Source organism: Amblyomma mixtum, chromosome 3, assembly GCF_055824585.1.
Source record: "Amblyomma mixtum isolate Tamu chromosome 3, ASM5582458v1, whole genome shotgun sequence".
Lineage (NCBI taxonomy): Eukaryota > Metazoa > Arthropoda > Arachnida > Ixodida > Ixodidae > Amblyomma > Amblyomma mixtum.
In genome coordinates, this window is record NC_143014.1 from 378450942 (window position 1) to 378457843 (window position 6902).

At 47.3% G+C, this 6902-nt stretch overlaps 1 long non-coding RNA gene across 1 annotated transcript; it reads left to right on the forward strand.

Annotated features, from left to right (window-relative positions):
- The first annotated feature begins 2951 nt into the window (after positions 1-2951).
- On the forward strand, positions 2952-5875 carry LOC149356922 (uncharacterized). Its single transcript, XR_016289850.1, has 3 exons — positions 2952-3819; positions 4853-4946; positions 5490-5875. It is a non-coding gene; the product is annotated as an uncharacterized LOC149356922 (long non-coding RNA).
- The last annotated feature ends 1027 nt before the right edge of the window (positions 5876-6902 follow it).

A 6902-nucleotide genomic window follows, 5' to 3' on the forward strand; every position in this document is an offset into this window, starting at 1 on the left:
GCAGAGTGAGAATAAACACTCTGGGCCCTGGTGACAAGGCTCATTCAGTCGCTTGACGAATGAACTCCTGAGTTTTTGACTGTTTGTAAATTATGTAAATAAGTTTCACCAAAGGTGCCACTAAACCCACTTGTTATCATTTTCCCAAACTTCAAGTTCCCTCTTTCCTTGGCTCAAACACACTACCCATAGAGCCCGGGTTCGAGGTAGCCCCTGCCCCACAACAGTCCTTTCTTATCTCTGTGCTAAATACCTTGCGACCTACCACCTGCAGCATGGTCATGGTGCGTGTGCTCACAAAAACCAACATGGCTGCACTATACTAATCCTTGTCGCAGCAAAGGAGATGTTACTGCTCTTTTTCATAGTTGCAACATAAAAAATTGCGCTGCAGTTTTAACATGCACAGCTTGACTGGGATCGCACACAGAAAAGCATAACCTGATTTGGCAATGTACATATACCAGTCTCCAGTGCTGCAGTTCAGTACACTGCTCTGAAGCAGTTGCCAACCACTAAATGCTGCTTACACAACACTTGTAGCCTGTCAAGGTGCTCTCGCATAGTGCAATGACACTGAATGCAACATCTATGTGCCCAAGAATCTCTCGGCCGTATGAAAGGCAACCGACACACTTGCGCCATGCCTGCTGACAGTCTCATTTCACTGTGACACACAAGGGCATACGAGTGAAACTTTCAACTTCCCAAATGAGGTCTCTGACCCCCGGCTAAGAACAGGGATGTCCGCTTTGGTTTCCTTACTCTTTTTTTCACAGGGACATATGTCCCTTATAGTACATAATACGTGTAGACAGAAAAACAACCTGTGCTGGCTATGTACAGGAAGCACATCTGAAATGCTTTGGTTCAGTACACTATGTGCTCATGCAGTTGTTACCACTGAATGCTGTTCGTACAATACCGGTAAGCCTGAGTCGCTTTGGGACGTTAAACCTGATAAACCAACCCGAATGCTACATTTATGTACAATGGGGGCTGGAATTTCTTGACTGTGTGAAATGTGATCAACACACACATGGAGAAATGGTCATATCAGGACAGTTATGCGAGGGAAGACCGCTGATGGTCCCTCAAGGTAACAGATGGGATTTCCAGAGAAGTTTGACTTAGCACCGCTGCGGTGGCCTAGTCGTTTGAGCATCCGCCTCGCATGCGAGAGGTGCAGGGTTTGATCCCCCGAGCCGCCAGCTATCCACTAGTGATGCAGTGGGTACAAGCTTTCCCCTGCCTGGTGCTCGGCTTCTTTAGGATGAAATGCTTGGGAAATGGGTCTTTGGCCCCACCTTGTGCAATGAAAACTACCTTGTGCCGTAGAAATCCATCACCACCACCACTTAGCAGTTGGTGACAGAGTGAGGCGGGTGGATGAGATTATGAGGTTTGTGGAGCCCCTTACAGCTTAGATGATAAACCACAACTGTTGTGCGATGTCAGTGGATATTAGAGAACCCCCAGTGGCCTAAATTCCAAGCACTGTACTACGGTGTCCCTCACAGCCCATGTGTGAATACATTAAACCTTTCATACCACCCGCTCGTATAGCACCTGCTACTTCAGCTGTCCTGTTCCTGCACTAGTGGATATTGGAAATTGCTGAGGTACACTCTAAGAACTGCTACTCCTGCATTAAGAGTAAAAGAGCCTCGCTACTCCTGTAGGTCTCAATCTACTCTCTCTACAAACGAGAAAGAGTGAAAGGTCCTGTTCACTCCTCTTGACAAAAGAGTAAAATGGCATTTCCACTCCTGCATACCCCAAGGGAGTTCAGTGCTTGTTTTACTCCTCCGCCCTTACGGCCATACAATCGTAAGGGCGCGATAGCTTCTCGGGGCCGGCCTGCCAGCCTGGATGCCGGCGTCAGAAAAATGCACTGGTATTGTTTGTTCACGACCAAAGCTCTGGGATAGAGTATCATTAGCCAATGTCGAGTTGTTGGTAGAAGCGATAACAGCCATACAAATTTCCTCCCATAGCCGCTTTGCTGCTGCTCTGGAGTTCGCCTGGCCTCTGCTAGCTCCGCTCCTGAAGGGGTCGCGGAAACCGAGCATATATTTATTTCCCTATGACGCGGGGTTCAGAGTAAAACGGTGCCGAGGGTAGCACCTAAGTGCTGGCCAGTTTCGAAGCGCATTCAGCTACAGCATCTATGTGAAATCGGCTAGGTTAAGCGACGACAAGGGCAGCCAGCGAGCAGCGCACAGTTCATCGCCCGGCGCGATCGCGGGCGCCGTCGTTGCCGAAAGCTCGGCTCGCTCAATGATTCGCTCCGTAGCTTGCGAATCGCGCACGCAAGGCTGGAAAATCGAGCAGCGACTGGCCTGCGATTGAGCGAGCCTTTATGCCCACGTTTGCAGCACAGGTGAACAAATTTAGCACACATGTAAGCATGGAATATCGGCGGCGTTGCGGCGATTCTTAAGCTCGTCCTCGACGCCATCATCACCGTTCGGGTGGACCCGAACATATCTTTATTTCACTACGAGACATAGTTCACAATAAAACGTGCTTACAATGCAAAGAGTAGCACCTCAGCGCTAGCCAGTTTCAAAGCGCTCTCAGCTCTGGCATCGAAGTGAAACCTCCTAGGCTTAGCTACGAATACGGCAGCCAGGGAGCAGGCCGAAGCTCGTCGCGCGGCGCGCTCGCGAGCAGCGTCATAGCTGAAAGCTCGGCTCGCTCAAAGATTGGCTCAGAAACTTGCGAATTGTACTCGCAAGGCTGGCAAATCGAGCAGCTAGCGGCTGGCCTGTGACTGAGCGCACGTTCGCAGTACAGGTGAACAACAATTAGCGCACGAATGCTTGGGATACCGGCTGCGTTGCGGCCACGTTAAGGCGATTCTTAAGCTCGTCCTCGACGCCATCGTCACCATACGTGACACACAGGCTGAGGACTTGAATTCGAGTACGTGCTAAAGTGAGCTGCTCGTATTATTCGGAACAATCTGAACTCGAAAAGACAGTTGCTTCTGTCGGCTTCCATGCATGTGGGCTCTTGCTAGTGAAAGTACACTCGAACAGGATGCGGCGAGTGCGGGCCGCTGTTGCATACAAGCTAAAGTGTGAAGCAAGTATCGTCGTAGTTCCGTAACGCAGTTGATATCACAGTAATCCGCTTGTACGGGTCACATTTAAGCTCTGTTTCATGTAGATCTCCGTCGACCATGCCAGTGTCGCGTAGAGTAATGCATCGCAGCTGCTCTTTGTCCTACCGCTCGCGTCGAACATATCCTTGATATGGACCAGTTTGCGATACGGTGCGTTTCTTTGCCTTTTTTGTCGCATTTAAGGGATTTTCGCTGCCGTCAATCGAAATTGCATTCCGTCAACAGCGTCGTCTGCGCCGTCGTCTGCTAGGACACCCGGGGATGGGATCACAGGATCGCAGCTTCTACAAACGACATGTCAGCAAAAGTATCTAAAAGCGCTTTGGTATTCGCATTTAATAAAAAAATAAAATGAAAAAATATAATTTGTTTTTGTTGCGAACACAATTCAAATATTAGTAATAAAAAAAGCGCATTTGTAGGTTTTTTCAACGAAGCAAAACTGCAGCCGTCGTCACGTTTTGTGTTATTTGGGTTTTCGTAGCATTGTTTGAGTGCTCGTGCGGTGGACGTGTATGAAGAACACAAGTGTGTTTTGGAAACCAACGACGAGAATTACGCCCTATCAACACTGGTGATTTTGAACGGGTAAAGCCCTGAAGAAAGGTAGCGCTACGACTTCTTGTCATCTGGAGAGGCAACGAAGAAGAATGTGCGGTTTTGCTAAGCCTTGATGAGCCGTCTGAACGGTGAGTCCCGTGTACGTTTCTTTACTTCTGATCTCTATTCGCACGCGTTATTAGTGTGCGCCTATATAGGGATGGCAGTGCAGGCAGTCTGCGTGCGGTTGCCTCAGCTATAATGCGTTAACGCCGATTCACACGACGGTCCGTTCGCCCGCGGCCCGCGCACTACGTATTCATGCGTCACCACATTGAGAGGCGCGCTGTCGGCCGCGGCAGCGGGCGAACGGAAAATCGTGTGAATCGGCCTTTACCAGAAAAGAACGGGCGTATAGGCCGCATGGCAACTGTTGCTCCATAGTCTCTATCTGCGTTTAGTACTCGGGTGCCGCGGTAAATAAAAATGCCACCAGTTATCACAACAGAGTTATGCGGTCGCTTGCTAGCGCTGCGAAAAACAACAGACAAAGTTTACTACATTCCAATAGCATAGATTTGTGCTACGTAGGAGAGGATGATGAGCGTGCAGTGCCACGTTAGAGAGCGCTCTTGCTAGGCCAGCTGCGGACAGACAAGGGAACTGACAACGGTCGAGTTGCCTCGCGGCTGGTGCCCGTCGGATTGATTTGTGCTACTTAGAAGATGACGATGAGCGGCAGTGCCGCGCGACAGAGCACTCGCGCTAGGCCAGCTGCCAACAGAAGTGCTCAGTGTGTGTACTCGTGGGATTAGTGCTTACGCCTTAATATTTGTCATACAATTTTTTCGGGGACAATGATCGCGTGTAAAAGGCTGGGGCATATCCCTTGCCTAGTCATTTGTAAATTTTTATCTGTGCTTCCCCATGGAACAGAATTTGACACAGTATTATGTCAAAGTTAGATCGTTCTTGCGTCTGCCCTGAGGTGTAGGTGTCGATGCTTCCTCGCCTTCAGATTTTGAGAACTGTTTGGGATGCAACTGCGCACTTATTTAGGATTTCAAGCTTTTTGCTATATCCCTCGTTTGTGCGGCCCGCTTTCAAGTCGTTCGCTATATCGGTGATGGTTTGTTATTGATTTTCACTTTCTCTTATTTATTCTTGGTTGACTGCCACCAGCTGTGCTGCCGGCGATTCTCCGCGCTCGGAACTATTCCCAGGCACGAGACCCTACCCACAGACCTCCCTGCACCACACTCACCAGTTTTCTTCGGTATTTTTTTCCCTTGCTCTTACTTGCATTGCCACTAGGCAGTTTTTATTTCTGTGCAGATTTGTTAAATGCAATACCAATTTTCGTTTGATGCTGTGATGTGAGATATCGTGCTTCTTGCTAATGAATGCATGCCTTTTCCATCCTCTCATCATTTGTGCAAAGCAGACAGGTCTACTGGTCGCTACGTTCAATTTAAAAATACCTTCGGTGCTGCTGCAAAGCACCCTAGTAGTAATAAAATCCTGTGCATGCTATATTCGAATAGTTACGCTCTTTTCATCATGCATAAAAATAGTGGTATTCCAGCCTGCTCATCTTTCTATGCGGGTGTGACAGTCATGTAAATCTACTGAAAAAATGTATATCGGTGCATCACATACAATCTGTTCATTTCTTTTGTCATGGGCCCTCTCATTGCTTTTTGTGTTCCTATGTTACTACCTTATTCTAATTTATGAAGCAGTAGACAATTTCTTCTCTTGTCATTCATGACATTGTTACGGCCACTGACAACAGTTGCTCTGACATATTTATTTGCAGTTGCCAGCTGCCAGTATCTACTGGGCCATTCGTGCTTCCAGCTTTTGGCTGTGCTATCTCTCCTCAGCTGTTTGTGGTAGGTATTGTTTTCCAGTGATGCATACCTTACCTGCCTATTTAGAAAAATTTCGTAGACATAGGCTCACAGCCGGGTTTAGAAATGCATGCAGAGCTCTACGTGCACTTAGCAGCAGTACCTCCCTGTATAATCACATGAATCTGATCCTGAATTACATGAATGTAATTACATGATCTGTATGAAATAGTCGCTCATGAAGCTTTTGACTGCTGCTGTTAACATAATGGAATTTACACTGCTTCAGGTGCAGAGACTATTTCACACATGTTGCCTCTTATGCATATGTGCCCTCTGAAAGGACGAACATATTCCTTCATCCCTTTAAAAAACATTGTGTTCTATCATGATGCTTTACCGCTATTTCTGGTGTATAGACCAAAATGTCACTCAGTATTGTAACATGAAGCGGGAACTCAGTTTGTCCAATGTTTTAGAGGTAACATGAAGCGGGAACTGAGTTTGTCCAATGTTTTAGGGGTCCTAAAACATTGGACCAACACAGTTCCCACTCGAGTTATTGATCACTTCGCTCTCGCCCTACCATAAGCTTGCCGTCCAGGTTGGACAAATTGATAGAGCGACTGCTCCTGTGAAGTGGTGGTTCTGAGTTCGAACACCGGACCAGGACGAATCTTTCTTTAACTACGAAGTTTCTGTGAAAGCTGTATAGCTTTCCTTTGTAGCCATTTGGCTGTGCTTGAGTGGATGTCAATGAGTAATTACTCCTTATTACAGATCTTTTGTCAACGCCAAACTGATTCAGTAGCAACAAATAGTAGAAGGGTAAAAGCATGCTGCTCCCAAAAATTCGTTAAGCATGTTATAAAATGTATGCTGTATTGTTTTAACTGCTGCAAAGAAATAACGGTGATGTTAGATGCCCAGCCCCTATTAGGTAAACATAGCTCGCAATTAACACAGTGGATGGAAAAGAAATATGGACTTCAACCCTCACGACGACCCTCACCCCAGTAAAACAAAAAGTGCCAGTGTTGCCATACTTGAGAGCTTTGCTCTTTAAAATTGCAGTAGACTGCTACTCAAAGTTGACAAAAAAATGCGTCTCGTTTTCTGCATGTGCATTCCACAGTGCTGGTGCCATTTTCACTGGCCATTGACATTCAGTCGCATGATGTGCACCCCGCTCCTCGAGTTGATTTTGTTTGTCTTGTGAACCTGCCGTCAAAATCAGTGCAGGATAATGCTTCCCCAGTTGATCTGCAGTTAACCTTGTCCTTTGCCAGCTGCTGTCACCCTTTCTCCACAGAGAAGGGCGGTGGGAGTCCAAGCCAGGTGGAGTTGAAATATTTGACTAGTAGTGGACAGGGATCCTG